At 37.9% G+C, this 27,899-nt stretch overlaps 1 protein-coding gene and 1 long non-coding RNA gene across 2 annotated transcripts in view; one reads left to right on the top strand and one right to left on the bottom strand.

The window, feature by feature from the left end:
• The window catches only part of LOC136255179 (collagen alpha-1(XXIII) chain-like), a 176,133-nt gene that overhangs the window by 77,359 nt on the left and 70,875 nt on the right, over window positions 1-27,899 (bottom strand). The window lies entirely within an intron of this gene.
• Window positions 15,194-16,568, top strand: LOC136256147 (uncharacterized). The gene is made up of 2 exons (XR_010701349.1): window positions 15,194-15,437; window positions 15,948-16,568. It is a non-coding gene; the product is annotated as an uncharacterized lncRNA (long non-coding RNA).

The raw sequence follows: 27,899 nt of genomic DNA, 5'->3' as shown, positions 1-27,899 counted from the left end.
GTCTACTATACATGTTATCAAAGAATTCAAAGGCCTGGTTAACGCTGGACTGACAGTCACAGCAAAAAAACATAATTCGAGCAGACCCTAAGGATAACATATGTGACTGGATCTACGAAAACCGTTCTTATCGCCCAAGACAGGAAGTTTGATTTTTTCACACAAACACAAAGCTTAATGAATGCACTATCAAGTTTCACTGCCACAGTCGACCAGAGTAAAGTGGTCTGCTTTTGCTGGCTGCTTTTTTAGAGCACGGTGGCGAGCCGTACGAGTGGTCTGGGGTCTTGATGGAGCCCTGGCCAACCAGGAGATGGCTGTGTGTGGCTGTACAGCTCTGTGGTGTTGGACAATGACCTGTGCTGTAAATTTCCTTTCATTTTAGCCAGTTCTGAGCCCTGAATGGCCTATAACTTGGCCTAATTCATCCCAGCACGTCTCTTTTCAATTTTTGAACACCATCTTGCCCGCCTTCCAGGGCCCCCGCCTCCCACCCTTCTGGAGCTCGCCTGATACAGACAACCTCGGTTTAAAAACTATCTAAAATGGCGGGAAGCTTAGCTGTTGACTACTTCTTCAGTGGATGATCAGGAAGGTAAGAAATTGTTGTGAAACGTGTGAAAATTTGGTATGCGTAGCTACCACCATTGGCCAGCTACAACACACAGAATGTTTAAAACCGACGTTTCTCGATACTTTTAAATGGGCGATAAGACCGGTTTTCCCAGAGACAGTCACATATTGTATTCACCTTGACTGATCTTCGCACACTTGCAGTGCTCCCATACTTGGCACCATTGACATTGTACGCCATTGTGATCAGCAGAAACTTCCTCGTCACAAGTAGGACAAATACTGCTACTAGAATCCTGTGGTCTCGGACGTTTCTGGCGTCCCGTTCCAGAAGCATCAGAACTCGCCCCTCCTTGTTCAGTGGACATTGCAAATGACGCGCACCAGGCCGCGAAAACTGGATAAATTAGTCTTAGTGGAGAGTAGCACCGTAACAGTTAACAACGAAAGATAATAATCAATAATACTCGCCAAGCTTGGCGTGAAAATCAACAAGATTAATGACTGAAAGCCAAGCAAAGAATCAAGCAGCAACTCACAATCACGTGAGTTTTGATGATAAGGCTCCATTGGTTCGAACGAGCTGAATGTACCAATTGTATATAAAACGTTGTTGCCATTCGTAATTGTAATTAAAAAGGATTTCTCCTCTCCTTCAGAAGGGTGCGACTTTTGTGATCGACGCACGTGATCCAGCTGGAAAGTGACCCCGGAGAGCACAACATATCGACTGGTCGGTCAAGATTACTATGAGGGATCGAACGGGAAACTATCAACAGGTCAAGCAGTGGTGAATCCAGACTTTAAAAGGGTTAATTCCATACGAAGCCCGCGCGAAGTCTGGATTTATATTATTTCAGCGTGGCGGTTCATACCTGAGTCTAGATATCAACCTCAGGTAGTTGTAGGGGCTATGGTTGTGGCAAGATATCACTCCTCGGCAATTTTACCAAGCTAAAACAATCTCATAGATAATTATTTTGAGAGGCGCTTATCAAGAATAGAAGTGCTGAGGTAGGTGAAGTATTACACTAGTTATACAAGTACTTTTGAGTGTCCTAGCTTTAAGACTTCCAAAGAGGGGTTTCTTGGAACCTCTTCTTGATACACCATACATGGCATATACGAGGGTCTGGCTATGCCAGACTAACATACCATACGCAAGAAAATTTTGACGTATAAAAAATTTGACAAATTTACACTTCAGCAGATTTGACGAATAAGATGTTGACGAAAATCAAGAAATCGTAGACAAAACCTGTACTTTTAAAGGCGCTTGTAAACATTTGACATTTAAATTAATTAAACCAATTCATTTATGTCAAATTTCCTTGCGTACGGTATGTCAAATAAAATACAGATAATATGTATTTCTATCCCACTGAAGCCCACATTAAAGTAAAAAAAAGTAGGAGGATAGGTAGTTATACCAGGCCACTGAGAATGGAAGTTAAACCCAAGTAGGTCAGAATCCTTAATAAAGGACAAGCTGATCTACACATGCAGAGCCATATCATAATTTATAGCTGTCAGTACAGTAAAATTGAAACCATACACAACTTTATTTGCTTCATTGTAGTTCTTTATGAAGTTAATGCTTCCAAGTGTGGAATAGAAGGCACGTCCAAAATACAAATCATAGGAAAAGATTGATATACTCTAATGGAACAGTCAGAAAATAATCAGACAGCTGACTGTTCTATTAGAGTATATTTATCTTTCTGTGTCTTCCATTATGACAAGCAAGGATTTAGAGTCTGTGTTTCGACAACTTACTGTTTTCCCATAAAGTGCAATTTACTAGAAAAACATGGGAACTAAGGTATAAATATTGAGCATAATTTAAGCATAATAGGTAAATTTTGAGCATTAATTTAATAAGCATAATAGGCAAAATTTTGAGCAGTGTAGCATAGCATAATAGGTAAAATAATGAGCATAATCAGCAGGTCCCTACATGCAGTTGTGTGCATGTTTCTTTTGCCTTGGACAAAATGCACTGGACAACAATAACCATAATTAAATAATAATTATTTTATTTATTTATGCTCTATTTATTAATACTGTACAGGACTGTACAGATCAATAAACAAAATTAAGCTAAAGGACTTGAACGATTAAATTACAGACCTGAAAGTTTACCAGTGTTTTGCACTGGTAGCCCCATTATGCTATTGTGGTTCACTTTAAATGCTGTCAGGCTGGTGGAAATTCAGCTAGACACCAGAACCAATTGTGATGACTACTCAATTAGATTTATTTCATTGATGTATGTGTGGTCATCAGCAAACCTTGTCTAGATTCATCCCTACATGCATACAGATATATATGTACATGCAATCTTGACTGGAACCATTTGGTAATAATCGCATGCAATGGATATTAATATACTTCTCATTGAGCTTTACTATATTGAAGTCTTGAGACTGGCCTATATTATAATATACAATGCTGTATGACATCGTATTTATACTATCACAGTTGGTAAGTTTTGGTGGTTATATATATTTGTGACTGAATTTGACAAAACAAGGCTTCGACGCACAAAGCTTTGTTAGGAGATATGGCGATTTTAAGGAATCATTGTGTAATAACTTCCCAGTGCCTACAGCTGTGCAAACAAAATTTGCACCAATTGTTCATCTATTCACTAGCTATCACTGAGTGGGTGTATACATTTCTGATACCCAAAATTTGCCCTGTTTTGAGCAGCTTTTTTCGAGCGGGTAATAATATCACAGGCGGTAGTAATAGGGTGGGAGGGTGGGGGTAGTAATAGGGTGGGAGGGTGGGGGTGGACGGTGGTCTTAATATACAGGTATAAAATGAAGTAAGAAGACGATTGAAATCCAGAGGCCAAGTTTGGGCTCTCCATGGCCCTCCATGGCCCTCAAATTACTCCAAATTGACTGAGAACACTATTGGCGAGCTCTCTGTGAAGTCCCAGCTCACTACACACCATTATCACAAAGCCATGGCCATTTAATGGTGCCAATCTCACACTCGTGGCTTTGACAGGGTCGGAAGAAAGCTGCTACAGAAACCAGACTTGTTAGTGCTGAAGGAAGTACAGTGTGAAATATGATAGTGTATTAGACCAGCAATCCATTTCTGGTAAAATCGTAAGTTTGATTTTGTGTGTGTGGAAGCCTTGTTATGTGAAATCCGGTCACATTTATGTTATGTTGAGACATCAACACACAGAAAGAGCCCTCTGTTTTAAAGGGGTTTAGCCACCAAAGGAAAATACTCTTTAATAGAACAGTCATGTGGTCTACTAGAATATATGTGTATAGAGTTTTTTATCAGCATAGCCAATTAGGAGTTCATAATGTTTTTTTTTATGAAGGAGAGTGTGTACATCCTGTACAAAATCACTGCTATAACAAGTTTAGGTATATAGGATTGTGCATGTGTATATCCTCCTACTGATGATAGAGATCACAAGTGATGACATTGATTATGTGATTGTTAAAGCCAGTCAAGCTTTTTGTTCTGGGAGAAGCTTAAGGTGGTACTTGCAGCATTGGTTTTGTTGGATGCACTCCAGTTAGACACTTTCCAATCGCCCATGCATAAATAATGATAAACTCTTGGTATAACTAACTAAAATAGCCATTCATTATTTCTCTCTAAAGGAGACATTCTAGAAAAATACAAAGTATGAATGAGATAGAGTTAGACCAGAAAATCTTTGATAGGGACACTTCCTTTCTTTGGTGAAGATAATATGTTGCAACATGCGTATAGATTTAAATTGCAGGTTGTAGCAATTGTATATCAATTTAGATTACTTTAACTGCACAATTCTTACATGCAGCTTTGTTTGCATCCCAAGCTCAGTGGAATTTAACTGTATAGTTGCTATAAACCATACCAGAACATTCGAGCCTTAGCAAGCCCCACCATAATGTGAATGGCTGTGTTGGATTCATGTTGCTTGCTTGTACCGTATGTTCAATATTTACCTGGCTTCAATTTGCATACACCATTACTACTGAGCCACCTAAATGCTAACTATACAAACTTTTGTTGATCACTACTGCGTATATAGCTGACTACTAGCTAGCTATTACCTGTCTACTGTAAATTCTGCCTGGCATCTCAATCTTGAGATACTGACTGGTACAGTATGTACCATTTATATACTCATGATCATATCTACTGATGATAGGATTGTATAGTTTGCTGATCAGTTGTAAATGTGGGACAGAAAAAGCTTTAAAATAATCGCAATGTCCCAGAATCAAGAGTGGCTGACTATTTGTTGTGACATTCTAGCAAGTTGGTAAAAGGTGATTTGTGTTTCACAAATCCATGCTGGTTAGGGTACCTTGTGATGGTCAAGAAATTTCCTCATTTGTTCCGTAATTATTGACTCTACAAGTTTAATGACTTGAGATATGCAAATTATTGGTCTATAAATAGATGGTTACAGTCTGCTGCCTTTTTAAAAATCCGTAGGTGCTATATGGGTAATACATTATACATTTGTTATGGGGAATAATCAGTGATCTCCTTTCTAAAAATAAGACTAACATACTAGGTAACCTGACATAAACTTAATTTATCATCCTCCAATACTCAAAAAAGCATTGCAGGAAGATTTATATTTTTATACCAACTAGATAGATGACTCAGAATAGTTTTCTTACACTGTTTATCAACTTTAAAGTTTACAAGCATGGCCTAAAGGCTGAGCTATAATTTGGCCAGCTGCAGGGCATGTGCCTGGATGCTTTATAACTGAATTGTACAAGAAAAGACAGGCTCAGAGTACAGAATACCCCTATTGATCAGTAGGAGTGACTGCATAGACCAGAGTGGATGTGATAACATGTTGCCATAGTGATGACTGATGAACCATTTGTGTATTGCACTACATAACCAGGCAATTAAAATTGTGTAAATAACTATTGTCCAAATTCATATTACCAACTAAATCAAAATACTTGGCAAAAGTAGGGCTGAAACGATCATGGTTTTTTTCAGTATTCGAGTACTCACGAATATTAGCTACTTGTAGTCATACCCATTTGACACATTTTATACTGACTTTAAGCTGTTTCAGCATTTTCAAGTAACAACAATACACACACTGTATTAAAGTATTGATGTCAGTATTCCTGACAAGAAATTATGCCAATCAAACTTTATAAATCTTCATTGTGTCACTCCCCAAGGGCAAAATACATAATGTGATATGGGTCATGTGATCTTAACGAGTACTTGAGTACCAATTTTACTATCCAAGTACCAAAGTCCTTAACGAGTACTCAAGTATTTGTTTCAGCCCTACTCAAAAACTAACAAAAATATAATTGTTCAGAAAGTCCTTCAGTTTGGTTTAACCAGAAATTGTTCTATGTCAATTCTCATTAAAAAATCTATTTTATCTAGATACCTATAAGCTTCATCACAAAGACATCACTGCAAAATACTAGGACTAATTTGTTGTACCAAACCAATCATTTTCTATATTCAACTTGGAAAGAATCCAATGTAGTATTACACAAAGATCGTTTAATAAATTTGAGGCTCCTTCCTTTAACATATACCTATTTGAATTACAGCACATACTGTTCTATGAACAACTGTATCAGTTTTATTTCTGCTATACTAGATCATATGCCAGCAATAAACGTTTTTGCTACTGAAACTTTGCAACAGTGGTGGCAGAAGATGGGGGCCAGAGGAGCTGGAACCCCCCAACTTTCAGATGAGAGGGCAGAGCTCCTCCAATAATTACCTTGTGTGATGTCATGAGTGTACCACGAGATAGAATATCGTCATGGTTTCCAAACTGGCAGCTATACATCATATACAATGTAGTGGAAGGATTCATTGTATGTATGTTGTACCTGAAACAATACTTTTTGCAAAAAGTGCCACTAGATTCGCACCAATTTTTCAAAATTCTTCTTATGGGGGGCATGCCCCCAGACTCCCTAAACATACCACAACAGTATTATTACAGTTTACCATCCCTGTGGAATGCTATGCAAATTCTAGAGCTAATGTCAGTACCCTCCCCGTATTTTACTGGTATAATGCCTTAGACTAAAGTGATATCCATTCCCAGTATTGACTAGCTATACCAAACTTAATTTGCTCTTATAATTTGTCATGTATACATCAGAGTTATGCTAGCTAGGTCCAACTATAATTTTTGACACGCGTGCTGATTTGCCATGATCACCCTATAATCTATGTAATGAAGCAATAGTCTACCTACTAAAGTCTTGCTGATGTGTTTTCTGTTGTACAACTTTATTGATTAATGTAGACAGCTGAGTCTCGAGGTGAGTATACATCTCTCTTGTGCACAATCGTAAATCCTTTAATAATTCTCTTAGAATTTCTGAGGCGTCCTGATGCTCATCACTATTATTATCCACATCTGAATCACTGTCCGTCTCACGTACAGGTCTTGGTCTTTTCGTAGCTCGCGCTCCGCTCCATATAATTATAACGATCGGAAGAGTGTCGTGCTGCATTCTCGAGCACGATATGTTCAGATGGTACCTCTACTATCAAAGTCCCATAAGAAATATCTTCCTGCAACTCAAAGTTACCGTCTTCTTTAGGAAAATAAATGCGTTCAGGAGCCCTGAGCCATATTGCATCGTTATCCTGAATGAAAGGCAAGGTCCATGACAATAGCAACTAATTCCCAATTAACTGACTCTTACCGGCATTTCAAAAATACGTCGTAGGTTTTTGACTTGTACCTGGCTAGCCATTACTTTGTAGGCTACTAAACTCCTCTGCAAAGAAATCATTTTGTCCTGTCTGTTTGCCATGGCGGTTGAACTAGTTATCACGTGATCATGAGTATGTTGAACTCGAGCAATGCTAGTAAAATGTTTGGCAAACTGGTTAATATTTGGCTATAGTGCAACTTTAACTTTGTCGATCATCTGATTATAGTACAGCTGGCATATGGAACCCCAATCATGTCAGAATTAAGATCTAGACGTACACCTCTCAAAAATGGACTGTCACAGCTTTGAATTTTTGCCACAACTATAATCCACCTGGTTGCCTATCAAACTTGTGATAAAAATTAGCAGGTTTACAATTCTATATTTGGAAGTTGAAATCACTATAAATTTTCCCCTACGGTGATAGCTACCTTTCAATTCAATAGTGATGCCTTCAAAGCACAGTCAATAAAGCACAAATCGCTTAAACCATCAATATTTTGGATAACTAAATGATGAAGGGAGCACAGTAATGCCAACAGCACTTCTTCACTTGTGATGTAGATTACATAATATCGTTGTATTAAGTAGCTCTTCGCTGATTACATGAACTTTCCTTTCCTTTCCACATTGTAGCTGCTGAGGTTGGAAAAAAAGTATGTCTCAGGCTGAAGCGATGTTGAATATAGAAATCAAGACCATGGCCTTAAGCATAGCGAAGATATGCGATATGCTTGGCTGAATGCACCAGTTAGTCATGTATCAGAAAAAAAAAATCATAGAAACTTGTTGGAAGGATTTGGGGTCAGTTTGGACATTTATGGGCTTGGCTATGCTTAACCAGTAAGACTGGTTTTTTGGTGATAGTTTGGTGCAAGAAAACCCAAACCTCCACGATCCTTACTATAACAGTACTTCCATACTACTTCAGTATTGCTCATTTCCTATACCCACACCTTAAAGGTATTTACTGCATAGTAAGTTAAAACAAAACAAGTAATCATGGCATATTATAACAATCAGATTCAGGTACAGACAGTAGTTAGCTGCGTATATAATACAAATTAACATAAAGGAAATTTCTTGTTGTAATATACAATACAAATCACTCTAGCTAGTAATCAATCATACTATAAAAAACAAGTTTCAAATGGCAGGTCAGGGTGTGTGCATGTTAACAATCATCCCCAAATGCACAACCCTTAGCATCACTTGTCATACCCAACAGAGTATCAATGCTATGTGGCATGGTAGGTAACATCATCTTAAAGTATTCCAGATATCTTCTCAAATCTTGACGTGCCTTCCATGCTGCAGCAGGATAGTTTCTCAGAGGGTCTCCACAGTTCACCGCTTAAAGTACTGTATGACTAACAACACAATAATATATTTGATATCAAAATGTCCATCAGGCATTGCAAAGTCACTTCTCCTTTTGGTCAAGAGACAAGAAGTATTTGATTCCTTCAGGCCTATTTGATTAAAAAAATGCAGCATTGCCACCTTCGTAATTATATACTATACCATAAATATACTGTATACTTTGATGTGGCAGCTATGTCTACTGAGCAGCTTTTAAAAGTTATGCACATAAACAAAATACTTAAATGTCACTCTGCATGTGTTACAGCACATAACCGTCCCATATACCATAAAACCAATGGCATTAAGCCTTTTCTCTAAAAGGACACTCTGAAAGTAAACACCTTGATATTCAGGACACTTGTCCATGGTCCCACTTATATTAGTGTACACATTTAAATCCACCTCATGCTCACTACAATTATAAGTACACAATAATCAGTACACTTGTCAATGGTCCCATTTTCAATTTACATTACATCAGGACACCACTGATGCATGATTAAAATGGACTCTCTTCCTGTATGAAGAGGCAGAAATAAAGAATCACAATTCCTGAACATGCTTGTAATCTGCTTACACAACATTTCTTGTACTGGAAAACCCTCCCACAATTCACATGACAAGCATATTATGACTGTAGTTATAAGTGGGACCATTACTGTAGTTATAAGTGGAACCATGTTTGTGTTAGTTTACTAGTGTTCTGCAATACAGTGCATTTTGTGTATCATGTATCACCATCAATAAACTGTTCGATACTATAATAATAAAGTGGTTATGGCTAGTAATGACTGGCATATCAGCTAATAGTTGCAACTCTGTACCTTAAAGAACCAACACTGATTCTACATTCACTATGTATACAATTTCTTTATTCAGTGAATGCTGCTGAACTACAGTAATAGTTATATGATCATGATGTGACAAATAGCTAGTGTGTTCCTGGTATGATTTTTAGTATGGAAAACAGAGTTGCTGTTAAAAACACATTTACCTGGATACCTGCCTCTACTACACCACCCAGACAATTAGCTACCACAAACATTTTATTTTAATACATGCTCCCACTAAGGTATGGGGTGCCGTTTGTACCAAAATTGTACAAAAATGCCTTATTTATAAACTATAAGCATACTTTATAAATCAATGCACTACTTTATAAATCATGAACATATACTTTATAAATCATATGCATGATTTATAAATCATTGACATACTTTATAAACTATAACATTGATTTATATAAATTATACATGTGATTTGTAAACTATAACACTTATTTGTAAAGTATAAACACTGATTTATAAATTATAATATTATCAATGTACTACTTTATAAATCATGTGTATAGTTTATAAATCATACACATGATTTATAAATCAATAACATACTTTATGAACCATACATGCATAATTTATAAATCATCATTATGATTTATAAATTGCACATGTCAGATTAATAAATCATTAAGTATATTTTACAAACCATCATCACGAGTGACTTAGTTTGGTTATTGTTGTATTTTATAAATCATTGTCCTACCTTATAAATTTAAGACATACTTTACAAATCACATGTACAATTTACTTTTGTAAACTAATACTATGATATATAAATCAATAGTGTAATTTAGTAGCCATAGAGGTGTATGTTGTTGTTTAGTATTGATAATTAGAATTCATATCAATATTGCTTAGATGTGTATCAAATGTAAAACATTTGTGGCATGTGATCCAGCACAGGATTCAGCACACTTAGTAGCTACAAGCTTTGGTAGTGGTTGTGAGCACTTGCACTAATGAGAGCAACCCGGCAAAGTGGAGTATATCACCATTACCAATGCCCCTGCCAGTAGTTCCACCAACTATGCCACTGTTGTCACCAATTATGCCACTGTTGTCACTGACCGGCTTGAGCCCAAATCCTATACCATGTAAGAGTAGCCAGAAAGAGTGGCATAATTAGTGGAATTACTGGCAGGGGAGTTACCCACGACGATGACAGGGGCATTGGTAATGGTGATACTCCACTTTGCCAGGTTGCTCTCATTAGTGCAAGTGCTCACAACAGCTGCCAAAGCTTGTAGCTACTAAGTGTGCTAAATTCTGTGCTGGATCACATGCCACAAATGCTTTCCATTTGATGCACATCTAAGCAATATAGATATGAATTCTAACTATCGATACTAAACAACAACATATGGTTACTAAATCACACTATTGATTTATATATCATGTATTAGTTTACAAAAGTAAATTGTACATGTGATTTGTAAAGTGTGTGTTAAATTTATAAAGTAGGACAATGATTTATAAAATACAACAATAACCAAACTAAGTCACTCGTGATGATGGTTTGTAAAATATACTTATGATTTATTAATCTGGCATGTGCAATTTATAAATCATAATGTTGATTTATAAATTATGTATGTATGGTTCATAAAGTATGTTATTGATTTATAAATCATGTGTATGATTTATAAACTATACACATGATTTATAAACTATACACATGATTTATAAAGTAGTACATTGATATATAAATTAATATTATAATTTATAAATCAGTGTTTATACTTTACAAATAAGTGTTATAGTTTACAAATCACATGTATAATTTATATAAATCAATGTTATAGTTTATAAAGTATGTCAATGATTTATAAATCAGGTATATGGTTTATAAATCATGCATATGATTTATAAAGTATATGTTCATGATTTATAAAGTAGTGCATTGATTTATAAAGTATGCTTATAGTTTATAAATAAAGCATTTTTGTACAATTTTGGTACAAACGGCACCCAATACTAAGGCTTGTCCAGATTTCTCTGCATTTTGGTAAGTTGTCAAGATAACAGCTACTGTTTTTAGAAGACCTGGGTAAGAAGCCATAACATAGTAACAGCAGCACTTATAAATGCGTATTGGCATAGCTTCTCATAACGTTACATTTTATAGCACAGGTAGGCTTTCTGTTCGAGTATTTAGATCACTGTTGCAGTAATAGAGCAATCACTACCTGTTCTACTAGAAAACTTCGATATATCGATATTTCCTAAGTACAGTATCGTATCGTGATACTTATTTGCTGTATCGATATGTATTGCAGATCCCTAGTGGTTACCCACTACTAAATGACAATGGATCACTATATATATTGCTATATATGGTCAGAATTACACTGGGCATGCCCATGCCAATACTTTTGAGGTACAAACAGTGGACTGAATCACTGGAATAGCATATTGTATAATAGTATTAGGGATCATGCATGCAGTTTGGGCTTTTTTTTTGGTCAAAAATGTCACCTAAAAACCAGTCTCACTTTTCCTTCATGACAACTTGGAAGTATTGGTTAGACCAAATATGTCTCAGACTGACCCTCAAACCCTTCCAACAAAGGCCTACTTTATTCCACGGACTGGACTGGACTCACGGACTGAGCTGGAAACAGCCTTTAAGCAATAATCCAGGAATTATCCATCTCTTGCAACACTAGAGACACCACTATTGAGCTACAACTGTGCTGATGCTGGCTCTTCCTTATAAGTCATGACACTAGCGCATACATGGACTGGACTTGTGGACTGAGCTGGAAACAGCTTTAAACAATAATCCAGGCACTATCCATCTCTTGCAACACTGGAGACACCAGAAATATCTAATAATTATACCAATGGATTTGTATTCGCCTCTTCATGCAGAGTTTCATTTCTGTACCATGAAGCATATACCTTGATGAATGCCCCAGTTCATGGTGAATAGAATGACACAAGTCCAAACTCTGCAGCCCATTGAGCTCGAGACTTACGATTGATTAAACAAGAGCCTGTAGTTTTTCCTGTATAGGCACTATACAAATTGATTGTTTTGTTCTTGTTGCCCATCACTATAACTCAAGTACAAGGCTGAAACTTTAATAGCCCATTGGTTTTCTCTCTAGACAACAAAAAAGTCATAAAAAAAGAAGTTCAAGGAAATGCAAACAAGTCACTCAGTAGGTCACAATTTGGTGCAGCTACCTAAAAATTGAAGCAGTAACAGGAAGCAAAGAATAAAATAGAATCTCTTGTGGGTGCTATAAATTTGGTCCTACTATCTAGGGGGTGATACACAAGCACTCAGTATAAGTCAGTCTGCAACCGCAGTTAGGCCAGCATTTGTTAATAGTTTGTTTCCTGTCACTGCCTGTGTCCAGTTTTGTCATCCGCATTGGTAATTATTAATGTATTTGGCATTTATGAATAATTAGAAATATGGAAATTTAATTGTAATTTGTGTGCCTCCAGCGTTTGCCTATGAGTAAGCATTCCAGCCTTATTTTTAAAATTTGGATAAATGGACTTTTTATATGCGCAATAGATAGAGTATTGATTGCTGATCTCAGAAATATATAGTTTGTTGGGTTGCAATTGGCATGCACAGTGCTTTAAAGCTGATAAAAGATACATCTTTCTCCAGGGCTCCCCATACATTTTAAAGGGAAAAATGGCACAATTAAATTAGGAAGCCATCTAGCAACCTGGACTGCCTTGAAACTGCAGTTGCTTCTAGCTGCACGCTTGTACATGTAATGAGAATAACTTCAGGGTTTATGGGATCTCAGTGATCTTTGCATACTTTGTGGTGAGTAAGTAAAATGTTTGACCTACTGCACACTTGTAAACAATGGTGGCTATCCATAGGCAAGTGGCTAGCAAAAAGATCAAGTTACCAACTTATACAGGTAAACAACTGAAGTGGAGGAGTGACAATGATGCAACAATACAAGGTGGAGTTGTGGTTTTAATTATGGCATTGCTACGTTGACTTTGAAGTGGTTTGTACTTTTGAGTTGGTAACACAACCATCAGTAAATTGTTGTGTAGCTGAAAATTGCTAACCAGAGCAAAGTAAGAATACCTTCCATCCAACAGTAAGTTTTTTAAAAGTTTCAAAGTACTTTACATACATTACAAGGCTTTAAAAGATTACTAAAGGACACAAAACCCACTCATATGTAACGCACACGATAAAACTAAGATTTCCATGATGATCAGCATGTGGACAAACCTCATAGCAATTTTTGTTCCCATTGGAGCTCTGATGACGGAGCAATCCCAAGTTAAACATGCACTATTACTTTGTGCCAGGGTTCTATTGGGGAATATACAGAGAATTTTTTATTTTAAAAATCTCGGATACTGGAATACCTACTATGAGGTTATCATATCTCAGCACACAAACATTATTGTTTATTAGAGTTTCACAAGCAAAGCTAATCATTTTGCAGGCTGTTTGACCCTACAGATGGTTCACTAAGGCAGCCAGCTTGCTATCTGCAGTGTTGGGCAAGTTACTTTGTAAAAGTAACTAGTTACATATTACTTGCAACTGAACTATTTAGTTACAGTTACATATTACCCATAAAATAAAGTAACTATAATAATAATATTACATATTATATTACTTTGTGTCCACAGCCTTAAGCTGTCACGTGTAAAACTACCACCTTATCACGTGACATGATTGTGTTGTTGGACAATGTACAAATCTTGGTTATCACTAAGAAGCTGGTGAATAAGCTTCATTCAGTAGCTTCGTTACTTCGTTGTGGCTAGGCATTACTCAGTGGATAACTAACGAGATTAGTAACTTCGTTACTTGTAGTAATAATATTACGTAATATTAGACTCGTTACAGTAACTATATTACTTAGGTAACGCGTTACATTTGTAAGTGAAGTAACTTGAGTTATATTACCTGTTTTTATAGCGTATTTCGTTATATTACTTTGTTACCACAAAAGTAATAATATTACATAACGCGTTACATAAGTAGCGCGTTACTCCCAACACTGGCTATCTGGTGCTTGATTTTTGCAGTGCTTTGATGATTTTCAAAAATAATAAGGTTTTAGCTATTAATAATACTAACCGCCCGCCTGCCTGCACTAGTTGAGTGTTCTTTTGGGGACAAGAATTGATAAATGTTAATTGGCTTTAAACTCAAAAGTCAACAGTGAAAAGTGCTAAATTGGTTCCAAGTTAGTAGTGAAGGACGAAAATGTGACAGCCACCGTTAAGTTTCAATATGTCACAAGTCAAACGTAACACATGTACGTATGAGTGATGCGCATTAATACCTGATCATTTGAATGGCCGTCTGCATCCCCTTGGCCTCCATCCTCAACGATTTGCCTCACTGACGTCCGTAGTGCACACTCTAACTCTCTCACTGACACTTGCCTCAACAGCTCATAGATGAACTACGGACAGCTCGCCATGAGCCCCCTTTAAAAGCCTGGATTCGCCCCCTCAAAGCTCAAACCCCATCAATCATCACGTGATCATACTCGGGGTTCCACTCTGTAACCATAGATATACTAACCCCAGGTACCTGGGGTTAGTATATCTATGCTGTAACATGGTAATCGCAACTTCAGTCTAGCTTATTATTGTAAATAATCACTCTCCAAAAAAGGTTAACCCAATTTACGTTTTTAGAATGCAATTGTAGCACCTCCAACATCACAACGATAATTATGTTTAGAGGCGCCTATTTTATGTGAAAATGTCGCTGGTGAAGGTGAAACGAGGTCAGGTAAGTGTTTTGCCGCCATGGCTAAGTGATCTTTGGTTGATAAACTGATTTGAGCCTACTGAATTAAAGAGAAACTTGCGGCAACCCTACTGAATTAAAGAGAAACTTGCGGCAACTTCATTTATCAAGTACCTGATCTACGTAACAGACGTAAGGCTCTTCAAGGGTTCCCCTGGATACGCCCATGTGTATGATACAATGGTTTTGGTGAGGTTCTTACTTTACCTCTTATACTGTATAGCCTAAATATTTTGAGGGTCAATGTTACCTAAACTCCCAAAACGTATAAGACCTAGACTACATGGAAGTCTAAATCAGGATAAAGTTTTTGCTGGTAACCCAAAGCCACAAAAGCTGATTTTCCCCCTCAAAATATTTTGGCTATATGGTATGCAGTGACAATTACGTGATTGTGTCGTGTGTGTGGTTTAATAAGACTTTATTAGTCTCGTCAACACAGACTGTTTTTTTTCTTTTGTCATTTGGTCAGGAAAAAGGACAGTCTGGTAACGTAGCCAACAGCTAGTCGCATAGCAGCTTTAACTTCTGTTAATTGAATGACCTGATGGATCCATGAGTATCATTATTGTAGCCTGTTACCAGGTTATCTTTTTCCCCGACTAAATGACAAAAGAAAAAAATACAACCTGTATTGACGAGACCAAGAATTTACCACAATTATGTCATGATGGTACTAGTTAAGAAGGGTCGTTGTAGTGTCCCCAGTGATGCCACATGCAACAGTCATGATCAAGTGGATAGTGTGCCCAGATGAAGAACCCCTTCAGCAAGATAGAATTGTACCAGAAGGTGACCGCCAAGATGAGGAATCCTTTTCCCAACAAGATAGCCCAATAAAAATGGAAATGATGTTAGTTTGTTGATTGATTCCATTGATCCAATAAATGCCGATTGGAGCAAGACAGATTACAAGCGGCAACATTGAGTCAAGGAAGAATCCACATTACTCACTGATGAGGTAGATCAAACACTCATCAAGGATTTTGGACGCTTGAGACTAGAGAGGAGAGTATTGTGACAATGACAATTATAACTCTAGTAATTACAAACAGGTAAATGCTATCATGTGCTTTTTGAACTGTATGCATACACATGCACGCACTTAGACTCAATGTACATATTAGCTGTATATATTAGTTATTCATACCTTGATTCTTAGCTACCGTGGTTTTGTATAGGAATTGTAATCTGTGTAATAGGCCACATCTTTTTGTTCTATTGTTCATTGTAGTTTTGATTCTTTTTGGCTTGTACTTCTACTTTGTAGTTGTTGTGTTGTGTTGCTAAACTTTGATACTGATTGTTGTGTTTACTCTTCACGGTCTCCCTGGCTAAATAGCAGCATCCAGCTTGCGCGTGAGAATGCTCCTGCTAACAGTGCTTGTGTTGTACATGATTGATTTGATTTATTATTTAGACTCCAGCAATTAACTATAGCTGTTCTTCCTTACAAGAGTTTAAAAAAAGTAGCTACAAAACAACTAAAGCTCACAAAATACAATAACGCACATGCACAAAAAATATAATGAAAATAATAGAAAATAGAAATAAAGAAAAGTACAATTTATCTAACAAACACATATAATAAACTGCTTATATTGGCCATTAAAGTGGGAAGAGAGGTGGTTCCACCATGCCTGGTAGCGAAAGAAACCTTGTGAAAACGTATGGTTAAAATTCATTGGATTAACAAAGTACTGCTTAACTCTTCTAAAGTACTTCTGATGGCTATTGCCAAAGTCAATTGATGGCTCGATCGCATGTGCTATAATAAGAATTTACCACTTGTCATGATGTCTAGGGTGTTAGTCAAGAATAGTCATTGTTAACATCCCCATGACACCACTGTGATAAAATATACGTATATGGCTAGCTATGCATCACATAATAGGGCCATGCAGTGGGTTTGATTGTCAAGATTATAACTCCCTATTACAAAGTCTTTTAGTAGTCAGTCCTTAGTGGGATGGTGATCACAAGGAAATAGTTTCACATAAAACCACTCCACAAAGGGGGATCATCTGATGATTTCAGTAATTGTAGGCCAGTTGAATTTGTGTGTCTGCTGCAGCTGGTGCTTAAGCATTTTGAAAAGTTTGTACATATATATATGTATGTATGCAGCTATCAAGTTACAATACCTATCTACAATATCTCAACTAGCTCTAGTCACCATGCAAGAGCTTATCAACATGGCAGAAGATATATTATAATATTATACTACTGGTTACAGTGGACACTATTACTTCTCTATCTTTATGCATTGTTATTATTAAATTTGGGAAAGGCATGATTCACCTGACCGTTACATTTTGCAACAATGGTTGCATGTGTTGTCAAACTCTGCTGTACCAGAATCATAATAGAGGCAAACACGATAGCCAATTCTTATCATGAAGGGTTTTCACAACAAGAGAGTGCCTTAGCATCTCCTTATCTACATCAACACTCTTCCATGCACAGGGGTGGATCTAGGATGTATAAAAGGGGGGGGGCTAACTCAAGGTACTAATCTCTTGGGTAGAGGTGTGCGAAGCATGCTAGAACTAGGGGCATGCCCCCCCCAGGGAAAGTTTGAAATATAGATGCTAAAAATAATACTGCAATTTGGAGACATTTCCACATAAATTGCGTATTTCTGCCTGTAGATATTATACTGCCTTTAGATATATATGGCTCTCTGTAGCATTTGCTAATGGAAAGGCTTGGGTTGGTCCAGACAACCAAGCACATGATGCACCCTCTCACAATTGCATGCATGATAATGTTGAAACTGGAAAATTTTGATTGAATCTGAGAGCATTATCAATGGAAATTGTGTACCTGAATTAAGCACACCGGTACTGGTAATAACTACACAAGTAGATGAACTAGCCTTTTAAACAGACCAATGCACTTCATTGTATATAATTATAGGTGCAGGCTGATTTGGAAAAATTCCATAACAGAACCAACTTTTATGCTTACACTGGATGTTCTATTAGAGTAGTTAGGTGACTGTTCTATTAGAGTATTTCAATCTTGTACATATCCAATGCATTGGAAAGATGTTTATAAGGTGGGTTTATGAGTATTTGTATTATTAGTGATCATATAATTATGCTAAGACAAAATTTCATTATAATTCTCGGCATATTGATCAAGTAAAGCCTAAAAGTGAAGGGGGGAGGGGGGCTTCAGCTCCCAAAGCCCACCCCCTAGATCCGTCCCTGATGCATCTAGATCTGTCATCATCAAATCATACTACTACTACTACACTGTACAGATAGACTCTCTTTTATTCTGGGTGACTGGGTCTACTTTTGAGTTTACATCAGATACAATTACTGGCTCATGAGCAATTGAATGAAACTTAATGCATCACGATTTTGTGTTATGTGGTTTAACCAACTCAACTGCTATGAATAATCAAGTATCCAATGTGTGTACAATAATAATACTATTGTCATCTTGTCATTTTAAACACTCCCTGTTGATAGCATTGTCAAACTATATACCTATTGCTTGAATCATGCATGTACTTGCCATTTATGCTCTGCCAGTATGGGGTACATTCAAATACTGACACAACAAAATTATTCACATATAGTTCATAATCTTGCATGGAGCTCATTGCTTATATGTATCAGCTCAAGAAACATCATCTTGTACTACCTCCATTTACAATGGCATACTAAATGTGAACAATTACTATGATTCTGTATGTAGTTGGATGATGTTCATGTTTTCACCCAACAGAGGCATTCAGCACTCATTTTATTAGGACTAAATTGTACTTTGTAAATCTCACTCAATACCTTCTAACATATACCTAACAATTCGTTCAATAGCAGGCCACCTGTTGGTGAAAATTGCACTACCAGATAATCTCAAGGAACTGCAAACTTTTATAATGATTTTATAATAAGCTACACTTTGATGTTTCATGTATTATCGTTGTGTCTGTTAATTGCTTTTACATCGTGTATTTTGTGTACCACTACATGTGATTTGTTTGTTGTTTTTTGTACTCCAAAAGGGAGCAATGGCTTCTGTCGATTATTGTGAATTTAAATAGCCAATCAATCTGCTGCCACCAGTAATACTATCAGTATAGAGTACTTCATTTGTTTAAAAAAGCAGCTAGCTAATTGAAGATAATTGCAATTTATCTATATTGAGCTGAACCCTCAAAAACATTTAATAACTCATGGATGCAATTACACACGATCTTGAAATTTGGCTCATTTATAGTACTGTTTAACCTGCTAAAAATATTTCAAAATCTTGTTGTTCAAATGTTAGACGTAATGTTTATGGTCAATCAAAATTTTCACAATACATTTCCTATGGGGAAGCCATATAAATACAGTGTCCAATACAGCCCTTTCCCGAACTTGTAATGGAACCAAACCGTACGTGTCTGTTGTTGACACCTTTGCTGTTACTAATAATCATCTGGTTGGCTGAAATGTTAACTCTGTTGAGAAAAAATCCACTTTTAATTTTAGCCGTTTTTCAGGATTCAGCTCAACGTGAACATACTATAGTCTATCTGTTATCATGGACACAGGACTACTTTCTTGGCAACACAATACAGTATAGGGTGTGGGATGTCTCCTGAGCTAAATTTTAACTTGGGCATATACCACGTACTGCTTTCAATACAAAATGAACATGTGAATCTGGCTTCATCGTAGAATTCTAAAACATCTGCAAGCCTAATAACAAAACTAATAGAATATCAATGAACACCAAATTGCCAATGGAAACACACACAGAATATGAATATCCATGAACCAAACTAGTATATAGATAGCAATTACTGGCTATGATTTTCAGATCTACAGTTTATACTAACCAGTGGGATGTATACATGAAAGGAAAAAGACACATTGGAGTTACAACCCCAAGGCCAGAAGCTGTAGACATTTTCTAAATTTCTACTTAGCTACCAGTCCTGATGCATTGCCTTCACTGCTTTTGCATGTTGACTGATCGCTATTGCTCCCCCAGCTTTTTAGTTGAATGACAGTTCATTAGCTACACCTTAATTGCACATTGGTTATTAGTGTTCCCTATGTAAGTATGTATATAGCTACGCCCTGCATGTTGACTGCACAGGCATTGCTACCAATATAGGCATGCCTATATAACTAAACTTTGTATGTTGACTTTCCTTGCTAAGTTCATTGCATGTTAATGGTTACTACATGGTACTTACAGTAAATACATTAACAGCAGATGACCTGGCAGTGGTGTATCTAGAATAATAATTCTTCCAAAGAATAAATTTAATTGTAAAAATTACAGTGTATCGAAGGAGTAATAGTGATCAGTCAACATGCAAAGTGTAGCTAGGGAGCAATAGTGATCAGTCAACATGCAAGGTGTAGCTATAGGGAGCAATAGTGATCAGTCAACATGCAAGGTGTAGCTAGGGAGCAATAGTGATCAGTCAACATGCAAAGTGTAGCTAGGGAGCAATAGTGATCAGTCAACATGCAAGGTGTAGCTATAGAGAGCAATAGTGATCAGTCAACATGCAAGGTGTAGCTAGGGAGCAATAGTGATCAGTCAACATGCAAGGTGTAGCTAGGGAGCAATAGTGATCAGTCAACATGCAAGGTGTAGCTAGTGAGCAATAGTGATCAGTCAACATGCAAGCTGCAGCTAGGGAGCAATAGTGATCAGTCAACATGCAAGCTGCAGCTAGGGAGCAATAGTGATCAGTCAACATGCAAGCTGCAGCTAGGGAGCAATAGTGATCAGTCAACATGCAAGCTGCAGCTAGGGAGCAATAGTGATCAGTCAACATGCAAGGTGTAGCTAGGGAGCAATAGTGTCCAGTCAGCATGCAATGTGTAAGCAGGGAGAAATAGTGTCCAGTCAACATACAAGCTGTAGCTAGGGACAAATAGTGTCCAGTCAACATACAAGCTGTAGCTAGGGAGTAATAGTATCCAGTCAGCATGCAAGGTATAGCTAGGGAGAAATAGTGTCCAGTCAGCATGCAATGTGTAAGCAGGGAGAAATAGTGTCCAGTCAACATACAAGCTGTAGCTAGGGAGTAATAGTGTCCAGTCAGCATGCAAGGTATAGCTAGGGAGCAATAGTGTCCAGTCAGCATGCAATGTGTAAGCAGGGAGAAATAGTGTCCAGTCAACATACAAGCTGTAGCTAGGGACAAATAGTGTCCAGTCAACATACAAGCTGTAGCTAGGGAGTAATAGTGTCCAGTCAGCATGCAAGGTGTAGCTAGGGAGAAATAGTGTCCAGTCAACATGCAAATTGTAGCTAGGGAGCAATAGTGTCCAGTCAACATGCAAGGTGTAATTAGGGAGCAATAGTGATCAGTCAACATACAAGCTGTAGCTAGGGAGAAATAGTGGCCAGTGAACATGCAAGGTGTAACTAGAGAGCAATAGTGTCCATTCAACATGCAAGGTGTAGCTAGGGAGAAACAGTGGCCAGTGAACATGCAAGCTGTAGCTAGGGAGCAATAGTGATCAGTCAACATGCAAGGTGTAGCTAGGGAGCAATAATGATCAGTCAGCAAGCAAGGTATAGCTAGGGAGCAATAATGTCCAGCCAACATGCAAGGTGTAACTAGGGAGAAATAGTGGCCAGTCAACATACAAGCTGTAGCTAGGGAGCAATAGTGATCAGTCAACATACAAGCTGCAGCTAGGGAGCAATAATGTCCAGCCAACATGCAAGGTGTAGCTAGGGAGCAAAAGTGATCGGCCAATTGCAACATGCAAGGTGTAACTAGAGAGCAATAGTGATAAGTCAAGGTGTAGCTAGGGAGCAATAGTGATCAGTCAACATGCAAGGTGTAGCTAGGGAGAAATAGAGGCCAGAGAACATGCAAGGTGTAGCTAGGGAGCAATAGTGATCAGTCAACATGCAAGGTGTAGCTAGGGAGAAATAGTGGCCAGTGAACATGCAAGGTGTAGCAATAGTGATCAGTCAACATGCAAAGTGTAGCTAGGGAGCAATAGTGATCAGTCAGTATGCAAGGTGTAGCTAGGGAGCAATAGTGATCACTCAACATACAAGGTGTAACTGGAGAGCATGCATTCAGAGCAATAGTGATCAGTTGACATGCAAGGTGTAGTTAGGGAGCAAGTGTCCAGTCAACATACAAGGTGTTGCTAGGGAGCAACAGTGATCAGTCAACATGCAAGGTGTAGCTGGGGAGAAATATAGTATCTATTCAACCTGCAAGTTGTAGCTAGGGAGCAGTACAGTGCCAGTCAACATGCAAGGTGTAGCTCAGCAGTAGGGAGCAATGAGTTGAGAAACTTCACAGCTGCTGTCAAACCTCCATTGCAGCCTCTTACAGGTGAGACCCTTTGATTTGTAACAGCTTATACTGAGGATGGACTCATGTAGATGTTTCTGCTTTAGGATTCTGGGGAGGTAAACATCAGAAGGCATTTAAACGTCTTTACTGCCGGGGGTGGTGACAAGGGGTGCTGGTAACCCCGGGAATAAAAAACAATAATAAAGCTATAGAGAGCAATAGTGGTCAGTCAACATTCTAAGTATATGTAGCTATAGGGAGCAATGATGACCATTCAACATGTAAGCTATAACTATAGAGCAATATAGCAACCACTCAACATGCAAAGTGTATGTAGCTATAGGAGCACCAGTCAACATGCAAAGTGTATGTAGCTATAGGAGCACCAGTCAACATGCAAAGTGTATGTAGCTATAGGAGCACCAGTCAACATGCAAGGTGTAGCTAAACATTATATAGGAGAAAGCCATATACTCGATGTACAGCTGTACATACCCGTTATAGCAAACTACTGCCGGTATAGCTATAAAACTTGATAAACTTCTTGTCTGCAGCTAGAATCCCCTTCAGCGTGACAACAAAACATACACCTGCAATGTTCTATCAGTGCAGTTGTGACTTTACACTAAGTACCCATCCCTGTGGTTAGTACACCAGTGTAAAGCTTGTAAAATGTTAGTTTTTAAAAATATCACACTGCATTAGTACACAAATATTATGATTTTAGAATGAATAATACATCTCACCAAAACAAATTATTACTCCACCCGTCACACACTTGTTCAAATCTATCAGTTAAGTTATGAAATTATCAAATTCAGTGGCATAACTAGATGGGTTTCCGGGGTTTCAACAGAAACCCCTTTTTAAATTTAGCTCAATGGCTGTCTAAATGTGACCAGATTTTACAGAACCGAACCAAATCGCACATCAGGCAAAATCAAACTAACACCACCAGTGGATAGCTACACTATCGTACTACAAGTTTTGACCCTCAGCACTACTCAAACTACACGAGGCTGGTTTTAATAGACGTCTTTTCTGGGTGGTGTGGAGTGCCCAAATGGCGGTTTCAGGCCTTGTGAAGGACCTGGCTTGGCAAGAATCAGTGGTTTACTGGTGGACAGCCTTATAATGTTGGCCAGACGTGTTCTCTGTAGATTTTGCTACATATCAGCCACTAAGGAGCCAGCACAGCCCTGTAATCTCGTGTCTGGACTCCAATCGTGGTCTGCCTCCATTTTGAGGCCTATCTTTTGCCCTCCCCACCACCCCCCAGCCTCCACCCCTTTGTGAGCACTCGTGATACTACTTCGCTCGTCTAACTGCTCAGATTTTCTATCTTATTTGGCGGGAAACTGTACAAGCAGCTACAAGTACTGGAAGTGGCTTGAAAGGTAACAGATTGATGCATCTTTTGTGTAAATTTCATACGCGTGCTTGCTATCCTTGGAGAGTTATGCTGGCTTCAATTCTTTAAAACCGTTTATCTCGAAACTTCTAATGTGCGATTTGGATCGTTTTTCCAAAATCCAGTCACAATTAAAATAACATAAGGTCACTGAATTGTGGTATGGGTTTGCTGCTGGCAGCTTGTAACTATTGGTTTCTATTGGAGTGACTATACTGTGTAGATGGCAGATAGTTACTGGGCAGTGTTATACATGTATAAGGAATGCAATAATATGGTTTGATGTAAAAATGTCGTAATTTATGATTGAGATGTGATTTTCTGTGTGACATTTCTAGTAACGATTTGATGCTAGCTACTTATTGTCATATATGCATAGCTATAAATCCTTTGCCACATGATCTCTTCAGCCATTGTGTATTGTTTGCTATGGCTATCCGAACACTTGCAAACCAAAATGATTTTCAACTGTTGCATATGCCAGAGACATACTGCATATTGTATTTTTAAACTTTAAAATGGGTCTGGTGTCCATTGTCTAGTGTATCTGTCCCTAACTATACCTTTTTCTCCTGTTTGTACATATATACAGGTAGCTATAGTGGCACTGCTTTTCTATAGACACTTGGCAGCCCTCTAACATTCAACTGATAGCAGCCCTCTGACTGTCACTGTGCATTTGTGAAGCAGCACGTCGATCAATTGATGCTTCAAAACTGTACCAAATCATCATGAGTCATGGCTGCATTTTAGAAAATGCCAACAAATGCTGATGGTCAAGTCATCTATCTAGTCTAGGAAAACCTACATAATTCATGCTTATTGTGTTCAATTCATTCTCTGTGCAGTATTTTATACACATATTAGCAGCATAATACAGCATACTGAAGTGCTATCATATTATCTCAGTGATCATTCCAAGCTGCAAAAGAATGTCAGTACCTCAATAAGATGTTGTTAGTAAGTACAATAAAAGATGCGAAGTTAATTGCAGTGATGTGTCATGCTGTACAGCGTGATCCGCTACAAATTGCTCTTTCACCTACAAGGAAGGAAAGTGATGAAACAATACTGATGTACAATTAATAAGGTAAAATTATTTACAGATCAGCAATAATAAAAGTCCTGAAAGTGTAGCTATACATAGATGCAGTATACAGAATACATAGCTATGTGGCTAATGAGTGCACTCACTGAATAGCTAGGTGTTCAGTGGAAGGCCTGGTGAGTAATGCAAGTTAAACACCAGGTGGGTAAGGACTACAGATCCATTGTTGCATGACCTGTGGGCGCTATATACATAGCTCGTGTTCATCATCCGTTTCTCTGCGCAATCTTCCTGATTTACTGACGAAGCAGATCTTTGTTACACTATGCCGTTACATGTTCAACGTTGAGTGAAACTGTTGATTGGTGTTAATTGCCTTGGTTTCCAATCCCGGGTAGGGAATATATAATCTATGGAAAAATACACACGATTTCCATTTCGAAGGGAAGCCATCACAAGCCAGCTACCACCAAATCGACACTTCGCTGTCAGCAAAGATGAATGGGACACAAAGGAGTACACTGATAAGTCCATGCAGAATGTATTGTACGTACTGCGGTGTGCCAAAAGGCACCTCTCAGGCCGAAGCGTCGTTGAATAATGAAAAAATCAAACCCGTATAGCCTTAGCTGTTATCGAGTTACACCCGTCTGAAGGAATCAGTCAGTCAGTTACTTAGTCAGTCAGTCAGTAGAAAATTCCATGAAATAATTTGTTTTTAAAAATAACTTATTGAAAGTGTTTCGGGTCAATCTGAAAGCTTGTTTGGGCTTAGTTTTACCTAACCAATACTGCCTCATTGTCGTCTGGGTAAAATGAGGCTGGTTTTTGGGTGATATTATTTTGTGGGCCACGCCTACTCCTTTGTGGTCCCTACTATACAAGCGCACAAAAAATTTTGGAATTTTCAACTAGAGTATAGGGACCATAGCAAATCGATAAAAAGTACTGAAACAAGTTGGAGTAGTGCATGATATTAAATCACAGTAAAACAATAAGAAGTGTTATATCCCTACTGTGCTCAAGATACCATAACGGAAATGCACAGTAGGGATATAACAATTCTTATTGTTTTACTGTGATTTAATATCATGGACTACTCCAACTTGTTTTAGTACTTTTTATCGATTTGCTATGGTCCCTACTCTAGTTGGAAATTCCAAATTTTTTCGTGTACTTGTTTGTTAACTTTCTTTTTGTAAATAATTTCATTATGACTGTTGAACCCACACATACAGCATCTGAAATGGTGCTGTGCGCCCCAGCCCCTTATCGTCTGAAACGTGAACTATCCATTACACTTCATTGTCAGCTATGTTTAACCCATTGCAGGGCCGGAGCCCAGAGATTTTGAGTGGTCCAGCCATCCATGGACTGCAATGAAGGTCATAGTCATGCACACTACTCAGCTTTTATTGATCTAATATGATCTGTAAACCATAGATTATCTGCTTTGGTGTGTTACTTAACTGCATGTGCTATAAGCACACACAGCATGCTAAGCTAGAGGGTTCAGGGGGCATGCTCCACAGGGAAACGTTTGAAAATATATGCTCTGAAATGGAATCTGGAGGCTATTTTACATGCAAAGCCTCTTCTTTTTGTTAACATCAATGATAATTTTGTGCTACATTACCAATTAATTGAGTTTTATATCTGACTATTATAATCAGTAGCTAATTTTATTTTCATGATGTATACAAAAATTCTCAACGTGAAAGTTTAGTTTTAGATTGTAACTGCATGCTAGTGCATATGATCAATTAGCTCAATGCAGTGTACCATGCAGATGACTCACTGAGACAGTTAACACAGATGTAATTAATGGCTTAGACTATAAATTATATTCTATACTGAAAGCTTTATTAAAGTAACACGATGACTGTTCTATTAGAGTATATTTTGATGACTGCTCAATTAGAGTACCTCAATCTTTTCACTACAATCAAGTAGCTGAAAAGTGATCCGGCGAATGCCGGACCATGGGCTCTGGCCCTGACCCATTGCACAGTATTTCGAATTAAGAACTGTTCATAAAGCACCTCTTAAATCCACGCATACCAAAAGAAAGAAAGTGCCGTGCGCTCCAATTATATTAATTATCGTCTGAAAAGTGAAGTATCCATTGCACTTCGCTGTTGCATGGCTATGTTCAACTCATTACACAGCAGTACGGATCAAGAACTGGTCGAAAAGCACCTCTGCTATCAAAATAGCCACTATGAAAAATATGGACGATTTCCGTTTTGAACGGAAGCCATCACGTGCTACTGCCAAATCGACACCTTTCGCTGTCAGATTATTATTATTATTATTATTTATTATTTATCTGATTTGTCAAAAGAGACAGGGTGACACCAAAAGGCAGAGCCTGTACAAGGGTGTTTCCCTAGAAGATACAAAACTAAAAACAGAGGGGACAAATACAGAGAAAAACACAGCTACAAAAACCAAGAAAGAACACATACACATATAAATTAATTACAACAAAACAATTTATACACAGCTTGGCGAAACTTAGATGAGCTGAGATCAAATACATCACACAGTAGAGTGTTCCATAAAAAAAACAGTGTTCACAAAGAAAGAGTATCTATAATGCACTTGTCAATTTCATGCTCCACCCCCCTACACCCCAGGTGGGGATTTGACATTGCTTCTTGTCCCCACCCCTGGGGCAATTTACCGTTGTCCAGTTCACTGACTGATTTTCAGTAGTTGCATTTCTAAACAATAAAATTGCACTTGCTATAATTTTACTAGCTACAGGGCAGGTTTATTACTAGTCGCATGCATGAAATATGCGCTTAGTCATCCTTGAGGTGTTGTCAAATCCCCTACTATGGGGGTGGGGACATAGTGGGGGATTTGACAGCCGATTTTGCCCCAGTAGTGGGGAAT

Source organism: Dysidea avara, chromosome 5 (assembly GCF_963678975.1).
Source record: "Dysidea avara chromosome 5, odDysAvar1.4, whole genome shotgun sequence".
Lineage (NCBI taxonomy): Eukaryota > Metazoa > Porifera > Demospongiae > Dictyoceratida > Dysideidae > Dysidea > Dysidea avara.
Note: the sequence above shows the minus strand (reverse complement) of the source record. Positions and strands in the feature narration are given on the sequence as shown.